Consider the following 17,381-nt stretch of genomic DNA (forward strand, 5'->3'; position numbering starts at 1 on the left):
AGTGTTTTCCTCCCCAGCATAGACTCGGAGTCCCTTAACACACAAGAGTAGCTATCCTCCTCCCCTGATACAGATTCGAAACAACAACCCTACCCTGTAGAGCTGCTCTGATACAGTCTCACTCGGCCCCTTTTTCTGACAGCAGATTGCACATGCAGCAGCAGGCCAGTGATTCACAGACTCAAACAGCCTGTGGTTGCATGAAATGACTCAGCAATTAACACAAGATTTGCCCTTCAATTGATTCCATTTCTAGCGTGCACACAGCCCTCATTGCTTTCCCCATTGTTGTTGTGGAGAGCGCAGGCTATCCCACTCTCACTTCCTTAAAGCAGTGGGCATTTTGAGGCATTACTAATTCAAGGCCGGTTGCAGCAGTCAGAGTGCGAGTGTCTTAATGTGATTTCTACATTATTTATCCCTTCCCACATCGAACAAGCAGTTCCTGGGGAAACAAGGCCTCACAACGTGTCCTTAAGTGTCACCAGTGACATGTTGTTAGACTAATTACTGTTAGCATTGTAACATGATAGGCCTCCCTCCAGCTATTCTCCTTTCTCTGCCCGTCACTTACATGCAGGCATGGTTATTAACACCCAAGTCTCACGCATTGAGCGTGAGACACACGCATTTCAATGACTTCACACGCTCACACGCCACACATGGCATTTCTCACTCCGAGAAATTATTAACTTGCCCGCACAGAAATTTCTAAGGGCTATATTTTACAAACGTGTCACACAATGTTGCTGTCTGTGCGCTCATTCAGCTCAGAGAGCTGTTGTTCAGTTACTAACCTATCGGCCAATCAGAAAATAGGATTTCTCAACCAATCAGGAAATAGTTATGACCGCCGCGCAGCGAAGCGGCGGTCATATAGATTTAGTCAGATTTTTGTTCTTTTTTTTTTGTTCTTTTTCGAATGCCCAAATTTCCGTGAAGGATTCCCGGGACACTGAAAGACCGGGGTACACGAAACTTGGTGGGCATGTAACCCCACATGGATAGCATGGAACCATCGTTTTTCATTTTGATCTGTAGCCCCCCCGCTGGACTGGAACCCCCGAAAGGAGGGTAGGGCAGACACAGTTTTCTGTGAATATCTCGAGAACCGTAGGGTTTAGGAGGACCATTTTTTTGTATGTTGATCTCAAGGGGCCATGTCAACCCTATCCATAACCACTCATTTCATGTATAGCGCCACCTAGTTAAACACAAAATAGTAAAAATGAGTGTAGGATCATTATGACACCCTCTGAATGCACGCCAAGTTTCGTGGAATTCCGTTCATGGGGGGCCACACAATAAATTAATTTATGTTACTATCAGGGCTTTGAACCGGTTCAAGGAATGAAAACGAAAACCGGGAACTTTTTGTATTATACAGGTGTAGCAGGTAGACCTTCTCTGCCTGCTATTTCCCCATAGCACCTGGAAGTGCTAATGAAGGGGGCGGGGCATTTGATCAATCTGGCACCAGTGGAGTGCTACTTAAGAGGGGCAGTAGCCAGTAGCAATGTAGACTCCACTGATGTAGCCCCTGCCTGCTACCGTCGGGTATGCTGTCTCCCCATAGACATTTGTGGTTTTATGTTATGTATATTGTGGTGTGTTCTTTGTTTAATCTTCTGTGTTCTGTTCTTTTAGGCAGCAGTCATGCTGATGGGGAACATGGGTCGTGCTGCTGTCTTGTCTTGTCTTGGTTTTGCTTTGGTTATTTTATGTTTGGTTTTTGTGTTGCCTGTCTTGTCCTTCTGTGTGTAACTTTCATCTTTATTTAGTAGGGAGGTGGCTCTGAGGGGGTCTAGTTTAAGCACATGTGTGGTGTTTTTGGTGTATTCCTTGTAGCTTTACTGTGTACTTTTGCTGTGTAACAGGTGAACCTTTCTTTATGCTTGCATGGTATTGGTCTGAACTTCCATAGTTGCCACCCTCAGATCTCCACTTCCCTACCTTTGTCTTAATAAATATTGTTTTCCTGTAATTCATGTCCACTGTGTAGTTACGAACCTGAAAGCGGTACAATCTCTTAAAGATTCCCTGATGCACTAGGCCTCAGGGTGGCGTAGTCAGGCTACTGTGATTGGCCCCTTGGCCCTTCCTATGTACCACCCCGTTACACAGGGAACAGAAACGAAACCGGAAACTTTATTATTTTTTATGTTCTGGAACAGGAACACTTATTTAAAAATAATGGTAACCGGTTAATACCGGTTTTATTTCGTTCCTCAAAGTTTTCGTTGCCTAATTAACTAAAAAAAAAAAAAAGTAATTATTTTCCTGCGCACGTTACCATGACGGCTGAGGTTCACTTCCTGTGTGACATCACATTAGACATTCGCTGACTGAATAGAGAGAGAGTGATGGATTACAAAGTCTCCACTCCACATCTTAAATAAGAGGTGAATTACGATCCATCGTTAATTAAAACGCTCATTCCAAACACAATATCAATAGCTATATTTGTTGACTCCGCGTTAATGATGGACTAGCGAACATTAGGCCCAGGCGCGCCTGTAGGTGTACGTCCGTACGCACTGTGCGTACCATCAAGCTACTCAACAACAGAACATTTCCCTTGTGTGTGTGTATTCACACCAAATTGGCCTACCATACCTTCCCAAATATGGTAGGTAGGCAATTGGTGTGCTTGTCAGAACGTTAGACTGCGCTAAAGCCAGACGTCACGTTACGCTAGAACAAAACTAAAGGTAACTTTAGCCTGTATAGGGCTGTATCAAGTTGTCCAAATGAATAGGTCATTGTAGACATTGTCGTTGTATTATTGCATATGGATGTTGTTATGCTATGTAGGCTACTTTTTTGCTGACTAATGCACGGACCTAAAACGGACAAATATTGTTCACGAGTGATTTTTTTTTTTGCGGGGGGGGGGTGATGGGTGTGCGTACCATAGCATTAATTCCTGCAGGCGTCCCTAGGCCTACTGGATGGCCTTTCCCCCGACAGTTGCAATTTGTTGTTGCCCGAGTGACATAACCATGTGTCTTAATAATGTCGTTACGTTTGTCTTTGACTTTGACTTTTGACTTTGACTTTTGTGTGGAAAGTTTCTCTTTTAACAATAAACTACACATTTGAAATAATTGTAGGCCTATTTAATTATTATTAATAATATAATTATTATTATGTAATAATGGTTGTAATATTATTACATTTGGTTTAAGCTGGATGAGAAAGATGTGACATAATTCTATAGCATTAAACAGCTGACAGGAACGAAATTAACCGTTCCGGGAACAGTATTTTTTTGTTCTAACCGGTTCGGGAACGTCAATTTATTGGTGGAACTCATAACCGTAACTGGCCTGTAGGTGGCCGGAGACAGTTTTCTGTGAATATCTCGAGAACCATAGGGCCTAGTAGGTCCACCTTTTTTATGTATGTTGGTCTTAAGGGGGCTAAGGGCCTTTAGGGAATAAGGGACTAAAGCATGTCACACAGTAGCCTAGCCTACAGAAAACACTTAATTGATGTGATATAATGATAACTTGTATGCCTACAATGGTTTATTAAACATCATAGTCATTTATTTAGTCAGTCATCATGTTCATGTTAATGAATAGGAAGGACACCTAAACGATAGCCATAAACCAAAATTTCGCGCAGTATCTGCCTTGAGTCCCTATGCGTGAATCACGAGCTCCTTCCAGCTGACTGGCAGATCTCGTGGACAGTCAGTCACGATCGATTATTTAATAAATAAATGTGAATTACGAATAATAATAAAAAGCTTCTACCTAATGTGACTATTTTTTCCATGAACTGTAAAAGAAAACACGTTTTTCCAGCTGTATTCTCCATAAAGAGTAAAGTAAATTATGTACTTATTTCCGGAATTGACGTCACTTCCTGGACTCGTCTGAGGCTGGTCTAACCCCTACTGAGCGAGCCCCTCACGATTTGCGCTCCAATGTCGTATGGATCATCCAGGTGGGAGACATTGTTAGTGGAGGGGTGGTACTTATAAAGGGCGTGGTTAACGGAAACCTCGGGTTAACCAAGAACATAACCTGCTCGGAGCAGGTTTGAGATGCAGCGTAAATTGCCATGGCAGCATACCTCGGTTAAAAGCTATCCACCTTTCGTAGTACGGGTTAATCGGGAAGTTACGCCACACGTGATCAAGTTACTGATTGGCGGACTGACAAAAAAAGAAAACAAACGATTCCGCTATCGATGTCATTAAACATGGAGCCATACAATAAAGTGGTGGTATGAGCGTTCATTCAATGCAGGCGTCTGCACGAGAGAAACTGAAACTAATCGATAACGTTGGTATCAAAGCTCCGCTTCAACCTGTTGAATGCTATTTAATTGTTTAACGACACTTAATAGAACAACGTTGATTTTTGGAACTTCCATAGAAACAGAGCAGAGACTGTATAATACACAGTATAGCACTGATTATTGTATAGTCAAATTTGAATATAACGTGGCCAAAAGCTATTGTAGCCTTCTTTCTATCTGTTTAAGATCAACAGATCAGTGATTTACGCCTATCTGCTCGCCAAAAAGCTGGTATTGTGTTTCCTGAATCCTTACATTCAGGCATTCAAATTAAACTTCATTAAAAAACATGTATTTTTTTTCTCTATTTCCTACCAATGTATGATGCTTGCATGAGGGAAACATCCCAAAACAATAGCACCCATATAATTGTTGCAGTTTTGAGAAGTATTTCTTTTCTTATGCAAGCATCATGCAACCATGCAAAAGCAATGAAACTAATTATATCTTACATTAGTAAAGCAGTCCTCTGATGTGCATGTCACAAAACATTTAAGTGAAAGTGCATGTATAACAATATAGGCATAATAATGATTGTGATAATGATAATAACAATTTGATTTGGAGGGAGTGGGGTTGGGTACGTGTAGATGACCCTTATGGCCCCAAAGTCTGCCATGACTGGGCCTCAGGTCAGAAGTTTGAGAAAGGCTGGTCTACATAACCTGCATCAGATTGAGGTTTGCAGTGATACGCCTGAAGGCACGGGTTGAGGACCCAGTCAGTTACGTCACAATATGCACATTTGTTTAAATTCGTACCTACGTAATCACCATGACCAAAATTGTACTTTTTTTTTACTTTGAATCTTGAAAAAAAAAATATTGACCTACCTACCGACCCATTTTTTTTTTTTTTGGCTGTTACTGCAAACAAGAATATTTTTAAGGATGGCCTCATGACTGTGAAAATGGCTGACCACAGCGCTTTAAATGGAAGCCCCCAGTATCAGTCATCAAGGCATCAAAATCTGCCACAAACACATACAACACACAACATCACTCATAAACACACACACACGGACAGAACCACCACTGTTCAAGAGACCATTTTGGGGCTAAATGTGCTTTTTCTCATTTGGTTGTTTTCTGTTTGTTTAGAGCAGAATGAGTCACTGCTGTTCAAAGGGCCCATTTGGGTGAAATTATTATTATAATTTATTTTATTATTATTTATTATTATTTATTATAGGGTTCTATAATAAATAAAACAGTGTTTGAAATAATGGAATTTGTGCTCTCTCATGAAGCTGGGTCAATGGGACATGGGGAGGGTGGGTCTCTTGATCGGGGGGAGGGGGCGTGGCGCCACGAGTAGTTCAAGCAGACGTAGGACTTTCATGTACTTCGATCAGGGGGGAGGGGGCGTGGCACTGTGCCAATGCCACACCCCCTCCTCCCTGAGAAACAAAGTCTCACTCCTTGCAAACTTCAAAACTTGAGAGCCCTGACCCACACCTTTCAAATCACGCCCCACGAGCCCTTTAGTGGGACCGAGCCGCTACCATAATCTTGGCATAATATCGGAATAATGTTTGGAGACTGATGCCTGATAATCTTTCACATCGGGATGACAAATGACCAACACTCAACTTTCGTCAAATGAATCATAGCGCATGGCCACAGAGCGGGGCCTTGTGCTCTGGTCAGTTTAGCCTGCGCCGGTGAAGGGGGCGGGTCCGTTTTCTCTGATGATGACAAGCACTCACTGCACTGCATTACAAGAAAATTACCTCTCTTGTTGACATCGAGATCATCCATCTAGTCTCTCTGGGAGGATGTGGCAGGCCTTCTCTTAAATTGGATTGTGTCTCTCATCGTTGTGTGTATAAACGAGATGGATCTTATGGCACGAGATTTAAAATCACTATTTGGCTGCTGCTGAGACACTGATCATAATAAACGATGATAAACAAGCCTGAGTTGGTCTGAATGGTGAAGTATTCACACACTCAGCTGGACATTCGTGGAGGGGGCAGTTGGGATTGTTCAGGCAAGAAAGGAAATATAATACTCTGCTGCTTCCTGTTGATGTCACGTGTGGAGAGCCACTAGCCCTATGAATAATATGCTTGGTAGTCCACCGATCATTCCTTCCCGGAATCCATTATTTCTGGTTTCTTTCTTTTGTCAAGGACAAGGTTGTGGGTGTTAAGTTGAAAGGACTTTTCAACCCTAGTAAAGTGGTTAAATTTAGCCACTGTTTGCATTTTCCCCCTCACCCTCTCCTGTGCTCAGTAAGCGTGCCTTCGGTACCTGGTCTATGTTTTGTCGGTGTTTCAGAAAGATTTCTGGAATAATGTGTGCTGCGGATCTGAAATGGTAATGAGTGATGTACCGAGCTGTTGAGCATCACTGCCTCTGGTTTGTTTTCAGGCATTGGGGGATTAGCATATTTAACAAAGCTGCTAAAATAAAATGAGCATTCCCCCATCCTTTACTCCCCCAAATTCACCAAACTGTTCCAGTGATTTATGTCAGATTCTGATGTGCAACAATCACACTCAATGCATCAGGCGGTTCCAATCCACTTAATCTTTTGTATGACAATCATTACCCGAGAACAGAGGATGTTGTACACCGCAATTGTACTTGGCAGTGTATAACCACACATTGTAAGATTAACAATAAATAACATCAACATTAAGTGACACTGATGTGGTTTCTTACAAAGATAGCATATTGTATTGTATTGTAGCTTGCACAGTGAGAGCTACCATGTCAAGCCATCTGACCCAACGTGATAGCTCTTTATAAAAGAATCTGTCTTCACAGAAGAATTGTATCAAAAAATAAAAAAAAAATGTTTAAATAGCGATAAAATATATTGGGTTAGAAATTCCTAGCAGGTTGTACTTGTAAATCCATTCACTGAAAAATAGAGCAAGTACTCACAATGCTTTTGAGATGCATTTGTTAGAAGAGAATGTTCAGCCTTTCAAAGCTAGTGATGGAATCTGGAAAGGTACCAGTTATCCTCATGGGTTACTCGGGCCTTACCTTCTGCTGGCTTCTCCTCCCATACTGTCATCCTCAGAGTAGATAGCCCACATACAGTAGGAATGAGGAGCTTTACTGAAGCAGAAGATTCCCATCACCAATTAGATTTTAATTATCAGAAGCACCACTTTGTTCATCAGCAATGGGGTCATTTTCATTTCAGCTGATGAAATCACTTAGAGATGTTTTAGGGGCCCTATAATATGGGCTGATGGAAAAAAGAATGCCCAGATTTACGTTTGCTTGACAAATATTTTTACAGCGCCATTGTACATGGTGGGGAATGCACAGATGAGCACGCTCTCCACTCCCTCTGGGTGCCAGAAAATCATTTTCAGCATAGTAATCCTTGCTATGCCATAGCCATAGAATATGTGCTTTTCTCATGTTCCATTCACTGTTCTTAAATAGTCTCAGAGTGTAGGCTACTTTCAACGAAACTAAATCTGGGGGTTCCTGTGGGGTGCTGTGTATGTGTGTGTGTGTGTGTGTGTGTGTGTGTGTGTGTGTGTGTATGTGTGTGTGTGTGTGATACATGTCAAAATAGATGATGGGCACTTCTGCTAATTTCTGGGTAAGTGGATGATGCTGTCCTGGACATACAGTAAATACAGAAAATTGCTGTAGCGAAAAAGCCAGCATCAGGAAAAACGTCCTGAAAAGACCATTCCTTGGGTGCAAATCATTTGTGTAAGAATACCAATTATCAATTATTGTACATGCAGAGGAAAGGTCCCATTTTGCTCTATTTTTAATAACACCAGCGGACCATAAAAAGCTGTATGTCAGTACAAAATGAACTAGTAAATATCATTTGTCAGTTTTTATTAGATCTATGGGAATTCTTACATGCAAAATGATGTTCATCAATGTAAAGTGTTGTTCATCTTGTGAAACTAATTTTTGATTACAAATGAGTGCAGTAATTTGTTTTCCATCTTTCTCCTGTTGTGGTCCGTGTACAGGGCTCACACTGTGTAGGACACCCCTGGGACCAAGCTCCTTTGAACATTTACACTCCAGAGAACGCACACACACATTGGCTTCTCCTCTCCTCGCCTCCTTTTAGGATTCTATTTGAGCAAGGCGGGTGCTTCAAATGCTTCCCTCCCTAGCTCAACCAACTCATATCAAATACACAAAAAGAACATCAAACATGGCCACAAACAAACAAGAAAAAACAAAAATATCTTTGAGGGATTCCACAAGTCTCAAAGATAAAAAGCCGAAGACTATGTCCCGGGAGGTTAGTAATATCAGAGAGAGGAATTATAGCGGGGAGTCACATAGGCAAGTCTTGGTGGCTACACATTAAGTATGCTAGCTGGGGGAGAAAGCCAGAGCAAGTGACATCACCACCCAAGCATTTCACAGCAGCAACCCTGGCTTTAACATCACACATCCCCAAATATACGAGAGGTGTTGTGTGGCCATGCCATGCTGAAGTAAAGGCCCTTGAACTAAAGCAACCCGAGGACACGGTATAGGCCAGAGGCTGGGGCTATTTTTGAGCAGGCAGTGTTACTCATCAGAGCCAGTGCGCTTGTGTGAGATGGCAGGAGGTGCCAGACTGGAGCGGCCAGCTAATTGTTGGATTCAGCTCATGGACGTCTGTCTGACCTCCATGTCCTTGGCCTTGAGTGAGTCGAGTGAGGTGGAAGCCCACTAGCAGTGAGGGACACTACCTGCATGTTGGCTGTTAATGCTGTAGAGAGGCAGACAATGACAAGGGTGTGTGTGTATCTGTGTGTCTCTCTCTCTCTCTTTCTCTCTCTCTCTCTCTCTCTCTCTCTCTCTGTGTGTGTGTGTGTGTGTCAGCATGGTAAGATTTTCATGCCTTACATTTGCACTGAAATTAATTCAACATATTTTGTTTGAAGGGGTATTTTTCAGACCTGTACAGTATGTTATCCGGTTAAATAAATGTTCATAGTTACATTTGTGTTTATTACTTATAAATGCAGTGGTCTAATTTTTGTTTTTGGTAATGTAGCTTGACTTAAAACTACACCCATCATTACCCTATGGTAGCTACTCAGTGTTTGCAATATCATTTCATTTTATTACATTGTTTGAGATGCAGTGTCTCCCTTCACAATAAATAATGATAAAAAAGAGATTATGTGGAGATTACCAAATAAAATTAAAAAAACATACATTAGAAACCATACATTAGAATGCCTGGCTTCATACGTTCACGCTTCACAGGTGTTACCTGCCACCTTTCAGCGGAACACCCCTATATAGTGCCCAACTTTGAGGGTAGCATGAGAAATACACGATGAATATAACATATTGGTACACATGTAAACATTACCCACCTTATAATTACAGTTTTTAAAGCTTGCATTCTAGCCTGTTATGTAAGTCACGGTATTGGAGGCACTCTCTTATTATTGCCAAGTCGCATCACAAAGACACCGCGTAGCTCTCCCCTGTGCTCCCCCATCAAAGCGCTGATTGGAGGAGAGCGAGCAGCGTGGATGCTGCCTGCTAACTGTAGCTTCTCTTCATCCTGGGAGACAAGCCTGTTCTGGGTCTTTCAAAATCTTCCCTAGACCTGTGCATGGAGCTGTGACTTTGCGATTCAGCTGCCACCACTGCGTTCACGCAAGGCAGGACGCGGCTCCGACACTCATTTCACGTAATGCCAACGTCCCTGTCAACACGGTGAATCCCTCGCTGGTCCGTTCATCGCTCAGACAGGACGGACGGGCGAGTCGCGAAGTTAAGTATGCCAGCTCCAGTTTCTCACCGGACCTTGCCAGCTGGACACGTCCTGGTCGCATGGTAAGTAATGTGACTACGCGTGTGTAATTGATGCTAACATCATTATTTTGGGTGTGTTTGCAGCTTCCTCGAAGAGGGACCCACACCTGTATAGACAACGCAGCCAAGCTGTACAGCCTCGGCTGCTCAGCTGTATACTTGCGGTAGCAATAGCACCGCATTGATGTCTTTCACCCGTCATGTGAATAGTCAGGGGTACTACAATATATGTCTTTGTAGTGTTGCTTTGCTGTTCTAGATGACTTTGTACAGTTACTGAACACATCACACAGAGCATTGCATCGGAATTGTGCTCACTGGTAACGCTTACAGTAGACAACCAGTGAGTAGAGAAACCGAGGCGCGTTACCATCTGTAAAAGTATTTACGCTACATCTAAATTCTGAATTAAATTTGATCGACTGGATACAGTGACCTTAACAATGTTCAGCTATGTGTTAATATTTTGTGTGGAAATGACTCCGGTTCTTTTAAATCCGCTGTCGCCAAGTAAGAATGACAGATATGTCTCATCTACTTGCCTCAAGGTAAACAAAAGCTTATTATAGCATAGTCAGTGACCACTCAGTGTCACAGTGACTGATGCGCAAACTCTCCGAGGGACTATGTGAGGTTTATTTACATACAAATGGCCATTTGTTTTGTTTAGAATATTTTTTATATTCAAATGAAACTACACTGTCAGTGAACACCTATTTGCCAGAAGTAGACCATATCAGTCATGTCAGACATATTTTGTCTTCTGCACTTTGTATATTCAATTAATCACTGAAGTTATGACTTATACAGTATGTTGACCATATTCTTGTATTGCATAAGGTCTCAAACAGGTAAAACTGTCCCATAATCTCAAAATAAGACACATACCAATGCTCCAAATGAATAAGTATGTGTAGCTGACTGTTATGAATGAACATTTACAGGTCGTTTCGCCTCACCCCACGGATAACTCTTATCACGTCGTTTGTGTTAGCTGGGAAGCCCCTTCTCTAGTGGAATGGACAGCTCACAACAATACAGAATCTAATCTAATCAGAACATTTAATATGGCAAAACTTGTAATTATACACAATCACTTTCATATCCAAAAGATCAAAGCCATTACAACTGCTTTTCTGCAAACAGCCTTTTTGGAAATAAGGTTTTGAAACCAGGGTGATCGGTGCAGACATAGCGTCAGCACCCAGACTCGGTCGGAGGTCCATATGGGCAGACTCAGCTCATCAATGGGTCTATGTGAGCACTGTGGTGCCTCTGTACGCAGCAATAGAGGCACTGAGGAACAGCTGCTATCTGCGGAGCCCGACTCATAGCCTATGTGGGGTGGGGAGGCTGTCTCCGAATGCAGGGTCCCTGTGCTAATGACACGAGCGTCACAGATGGATGAAAGCCCTCTCGTCGGTGAATTGTTATGGTTGTTGAAGGGGTGTGCAGAGCGAGGCTGGTGAATACCTTACCATATTTTAGCATCATTACGAGCCCCACTTCACTCCCCACCTGTCCAGTGTGCACCAGTGCCCAAATGAATCCGCAGAGGGTTCCGGTCTTTGGTGGTGGTGGAGAGGAGACAGGAGCACACCCGACCTTGTTCGCGTCCTTGTTCCCTTCCAAGTGGGCTGAGTGTGGGTGTCAAACTGGCCCATTTAAAAATCAAAACAGTATTATAAATATAGTGAAGTAAGTTCAACCAGGTTTTTTTTTTAATTACATATGAAAACAATTTTGATGGTGCATTGCCTCCTATTGTCACATTATTTAAAAGTAAAATTTTAATGTAAGAATATTGTGATTTTGTAATCTGTATTGTTCCCCACATCATCTGTTGTACTGTGCATACGTGGTACAGTAATACCATGCAGATTTGACTGTTGTTTCTTTTTTTGCTGTTGAACAATGTCTCGTATAAACCAATTTGTTCCAAAAGAATGAGTGTACAGTAAACAAAGTACTCGCATGCGCCTCCAGAGAATCCTACGCTTCTTATCTTTTTCTGAATGTCCTCATGAAAGCGTAAATGTAGCCTGACACAAGGAGCGTGGTCCGTATTCTTCAACAGACAATTAAATGCCTTGCGCAAGACAGCAGGCCTTGATTCACATGCACAAACACACAAACACACAACACAAACACACACACAAACACGCACACATACACATGCACACAGGCACTTGGACGCACAAGCGCGCGCACATACACACACACACACACACACACACACACACACACACACACATACACACACACACACTCACAGTCTCACAAAAACTCCTGGCCAGAGAGCATGATAATTAGCCGTCCTATTTTAATCCACTGTGAAAGTGTTTGGACGTGAGTCTGTCACCCTGATTGCCTTGTGGGATTAAGAGCCTCAGCTGAATAAGTTAACCAGTGTAGGAAGATGAGGCACATTCACCTTCAGCACAATTCCTCACACAGTTTTAGTCTGCTTCCAAACACACACACACACACACACACACACACACACACATGCACATGTCCCTTCCCTCACAAGTTCCACTCATACACCCCTTGGGCCTTGCAAAACCTTGGGTGCTGCTCATCAGACACACACACACACGCCTCCGAGCAGGGCTGAGTGTGTGTAGTCCAGAACCACCTTCCCCTAAGCTCTGGAGACCCTGCGTGGAGCCCTCTTTCCCTTCCCCTGCATAATCACTCCTCCTTGAGCAAAGGTGCCACTGCTTATTGTGTTGAGTGCGCAGCCCCTCAGCTGCCGCTAGGATGACTTGGTGAAGGCTCTAATTGCGTCTGACTATTTTTTCTCTCTCTCTTTTTTTTTATTTCCTGCACTCTACCAAAATGAAAGATAACCGCCGCACCTTCCTAAGCTTCCTGAGGCAGAGCAGGGCAATGATCTCCCATCGGAAAGCGTTTATAGTTGAGCTACGGTGATGAATGGGGCCCGGAATGGTGAAAGAGGATAAGGGCAGGGAAGGCTCCAGCTCTTTTTTGGGGGAGCGCGAGTGAGAGAGAGAGAGAGAGAGAGGAAGAGAAGATCAGGCAAGGTTCGGTGCCATCTGTCCCATTCAGTGAGTCACTCCGAGTGAAAACAGGTTTCAGAGAGGAGTGCGGCTTGCCAGCAACTCTTTGTGGTGTAGACAGCCCGGTCTACACGTATTACAGCTGCTGAATAAGCCAATTGATTTGAACCTGAGTCGCACTAGGTGAGCCTGAAAGATTTGCTTTCAGTTAAATGAGCAGCGCGCCGCTTATTAAGCGAGGCTTCGGCTTGGCATTGTACAAGCTAAGACTATAAGCCTGCGTGGTTTGTTGCCTCTGAGTGATTTACTGTGTCCCTTTTAACGGTGGCCTTTCCCATTTCAAACAGTAGGTGATTATCAATCTTTAAATGTCACCGGAGCTTTCTCTGTGGGAGACAACGATGACACTGAGTGGAAATCATTATGGCTATGCCAAGAACAACCACCTCCGCTAACATTAGCCACAGAGGTAAAAGAATTGCTTGACATCTTATAACTTTAGCCCTTTAGAATATCTGTGTGTGTGTGTGTGTGTGTGTGTGTGTGTGTGTGTTGACAAATGCAGGAGTCTATGCAGATGCAGACATTCAGTACACTGGTAGCTACTAATGGAATGAGTGGAAGAGCTTTGGTAATTATCGGTGGTGTGGGGCCTGTGCGTGGGTCTTTCTCATTTTGCCTGTCACCTCTAATAGCCTAATTATGCATTTGGAATATTTCAGAAACTTGATTTTGTGATTAAGAGCATCTCCTGGATATTTGTGTTTTCAATTCATGATATGCACCTGGCACGAGTTTCCACCAGCTGACTGTAGCTGTGATGAATATTGCAAATTATAATCAACTCCCACTTCAACTTTTAATTTGCTGTGTCTCTCAGGGATTGCTCAGAATCCAACTGGGACATGTTAGAGAAATGAATGGTGATTTTCTTAATGTCATCAAGTCCCCCTGAACATGTATTTGTCACTGACGTCAGCCTGAAGTGACTCACTGTCTCCTATGATTTGTGCAGGTTGGGGGTTACACAAGGTGAAAGATTGGAGATGATTTTCCTGTCAGAAAGATTAGTCATCTTTAGGCCATGGGAATTTATACATGCAATAATGATATTTAAAAAAGACTTTTCTTTTTTAAATTTAGTACTCTAGCTCCAAGTTTCTCAGAGGGCTATGACAGAATCAGAGTAGCTAACTAAGTCATTTGTAATGCTTCTCTTCTCCAGTTCTTTCTTCCATCCATACTGTTTGTTCACATATACCCTGACATGGAGTAAATATTGGGTTACATTTTACTTGAAGGTATCTACATAAGAGTGACATGAGTCATGGACCTGTCATAAACATTATAAACAAGTCATAAACGTTATTTGCAACTGACAAGTGACAAATGACAAGTTAGGGTTAGGATTAGGGTTAGTGTCATTTGGTTTTTGTCATGACAAGTTAGGGTTAGTGTTAGGGTTATGACAGTGTCATGTAACTCTTATGTAGATATCTTCAAGTAAAGTGTTACCAAATATTGTCATCATGATGGTCTTGGATGCATTGTTGCAGAACTTGTCAGAGTACTGGAAGGTTTTCATTGCCATTGAGCGCTCCGAGTACATTCACGGTGATGTACAATAACACTCTCTGCCTGAATAATAATAACTTGGATTCACGTCTACAAAAGGTAGTCTGTTTTTTATGCGTATTAAAGTCACGCATTACTCTCTCTAGCCCTAAGGGAGCTGGGGGTATTGGCAGTTACATGAAAGGGATGCACTGAGCATGCCCAGTAAAGCTTTCTCTCTCTTTCTCTTTCTCTCTCTCTCTCTCTCTCTCTCTCTCTCTCTCTCTCTCTCTCTCTCTCTGGATTATGGGCGCCAGAGCTTTCTGGGGGGAATTTTTTCGGAAAGGCGCATCTCCGACATATAGCGAAGAGGCATCCTGGTGAGGAGCACAGCCATAAGCGGAGGTAAAACACCGATCACCAGGCTTACTGTTCCATCTCCAGCTGTAGGACACAGCGGGGGGAGGAGTCTTAGGGGCTGAGCATTAGCAGTCGTTAACACCTCAAGAGAGGCATTGGTGATGTTCAACTCCCTCCTATAGAATAAAACAACTAAACGTTTCAGGTCAAGTCAGTCCTTGGATAAGTTTTATGGACATCAATACTTCATGCAAATGTAATCATGGCAGTTCCATAATCAAGCATATTTTCTTACTCAACAAGGGAATTGTTTGTGATGGCTATGGTGAGGATATAGGAGACAGTAATAGCTGGTAATAGACAGGTTGTCAGCTTAGAGAAGTCTTTGCCCATCAAAGAGATGTGTGTGCAAAGTTGTGCATGAAATATGCATCGATGCCAGTGGAATAAAGAACAAAGGCCTAACTGAGTGTTTGTCGCAGGGGGATATCGGAAGTGCTTACTTATTAAACAGCTTCACCCACCTCCCCCTCCACCCCTCCACAGCAGCAGCTGTTGGGAGCGGATGTGCAGACGCTTTGAGTGCCAGGAAACGAGCGCGTGTGATCGCCCTCGCTGTCGACATGACAGACGAGGAGCTGAAGACTCCCTACCTGCAATGGCAGTCTTCTTCTGTCTGTTTCTCTTTCTCTTGCTCTCTGCTTCGCTATCAGAGTGTCTGAGGGTTCCATTCAGTTTCTTTCTGTCCCTTTTGAACATTGCCTCTTTCTTGTTCTCCCTTCCTTACACATCCTTTTGTTCGCAATCTCCTTTTCTCTCTCTCTCTCTCTCTCTGTCTTTCTCTCTCAATTGAACGCTGCACAGATGTACCGCTCATTCCCCCATTAACAGCTCATTGAGTACAAGGAGCATGAATTTTATGATGCCCAATCAGATGCGATTCATGGATTTCTCATGTAACCACAAGGTACACGCGTCTAATTATGTAAACAATGCAGGCAGGAGTTGAGGATGTCGACACAGAGGTGGCACAACGCTAACAATATGCTTAAAAACACCAATTAACAAACTCTTCTTATTCACATCTTACTGTATGGTAACAACACTGTGCAGAACAAGACGGTACGGTATGCAATTCTACCTCCGCATCGACTGGTAGGATATACACATCTGTCCTCTCTGTATGGCATTGTCTGTAATGAAGTCCTTTTGTTTGCAAGCTGTGGGCTGTATTCTATCAGACACAATGATGCAAATAAAGTGCATATGCTGCGAATAAAGGGCCAGCCAAGCATACGGGGGTAGCTGTCAGAGACGTCATACTGTACCTCACAGAAAGGTTATGGTGTAGAAATACCCCCGCTGGAGCAGGATTCGTATAGTGCCACTGTGTTCCACAGGCTTTTTGTAACGGGCGTGTTCCTGGAGAAACAGGCAGTAAAAAGGCCGTGCCATGCAGGGTATCACCTAATGAATTGGCCCAGCGGACCTCCTCACTTTCTCAAATTTGCACATTTGCAATTTGTGGCCCTTAATAGCGTGTCTCGCAAGTATGACCTTACATTATAATTAGTTGTGTCCGGGACCTCCTGTCAGAGCAAATTTCAGCGGCCACGGGGGAGAGCATGCTCCACTGACGACCGCAAAACGTGTGGAGAGGGGGAGAGAGAGAGAGCAAGAGAAAGGGAGAGAGAGAGAAAGATGAGGCAAATTGGAAAGGGAGTGGTGGATAGGGGTGGGTAGTGTGTGTGTGTGTGTGTGTGTGTGTGTGTGTGTGTGTGTGATGGGGGGGGGGGGGGGGGGGGGTAGGGTTGGTGGGGGAGGGGGGAAGGAAGGAGAAGCGAGCTCCAGCAAGCGTTTGCCTTTCTGATGAATGTTTATGGCTCTTTTTTGAGAGCCAATTATCTGCCGGTGTGTGAGTCATGGAGATCATTTAGGGGGGCTCTCTCACTCTGAGGCGCCACAGGACGCGCAGCACACAGCAAGGTAGGGGAGGCACTGGGCTGGCCATTACACATACCACTGGCTCCGCGGTCACGCTATCCTCTCCTCACCCTTCCCTCTCTCCCTCTCATTTGCACTCTCTCACTCTTTCTCTCTCTTTCTGCCTTGTCACTCACTCATTCGCACATTCACCCTCCTCTTTTTTCATCCTCAATCCATCTGTCTCTGTCATCTCTCGCTCTCTATCACTTTCTCTCTCTGTCTCTTTCCCTCTCTCTCTGTCTGTTTCTCACGCTTCATGCTCTTTCTGACATGTACACTTCCTGTCTCGTGCTCGGCTTCTCTCCATGCTGTGTTTTATCTTCTCTGTTTCTCTCCTCCTCTCCTCTCCGACATGTTTTCCCTCTCTCTCTCTACCTCT

At 43.5% G+C, this 17,381-nt stretch overlaps 1 protein-coding gene across 2 annotated transcripts in view; it reads left to right on the forward strand.

Annotated features, from left to right (window-relative positions):
- The first annotated feature begins 9,779 nt into the window (after positions 1-9,779).
- The window catches only part of mgat4c (mgat4 family member C), a 93,965-nt gene continuing 86,363 nt past the window's right edge, over positions 9,780-17,381 (forward strand). For both annotated transcript variants that reach the window (XM_042111348.1, XM_042111349.1), the window contains exon 1: positions 9,780-10,100. The gene's annotated coding sequence lies outside the window, so the exon portion shown is untranslated. The remainder of the gene's footprint in view (positions 10,101-17,381) is intronic.

This window comes from Alosa sapidissima, chromosome 11, assembly GCF_018492685.1.
Source record: "Alosa sapidissima isolate fAloSap1 chromosome 11, fAloSap1.pri, whole genome shotgun sequence".
Taxonomy (NCBI): Eukaryota; Metazoa; Chordata; class Actinopteri; order Clupeiformes; family Clupeidae; genus Alosa; species Alosa sapidissima.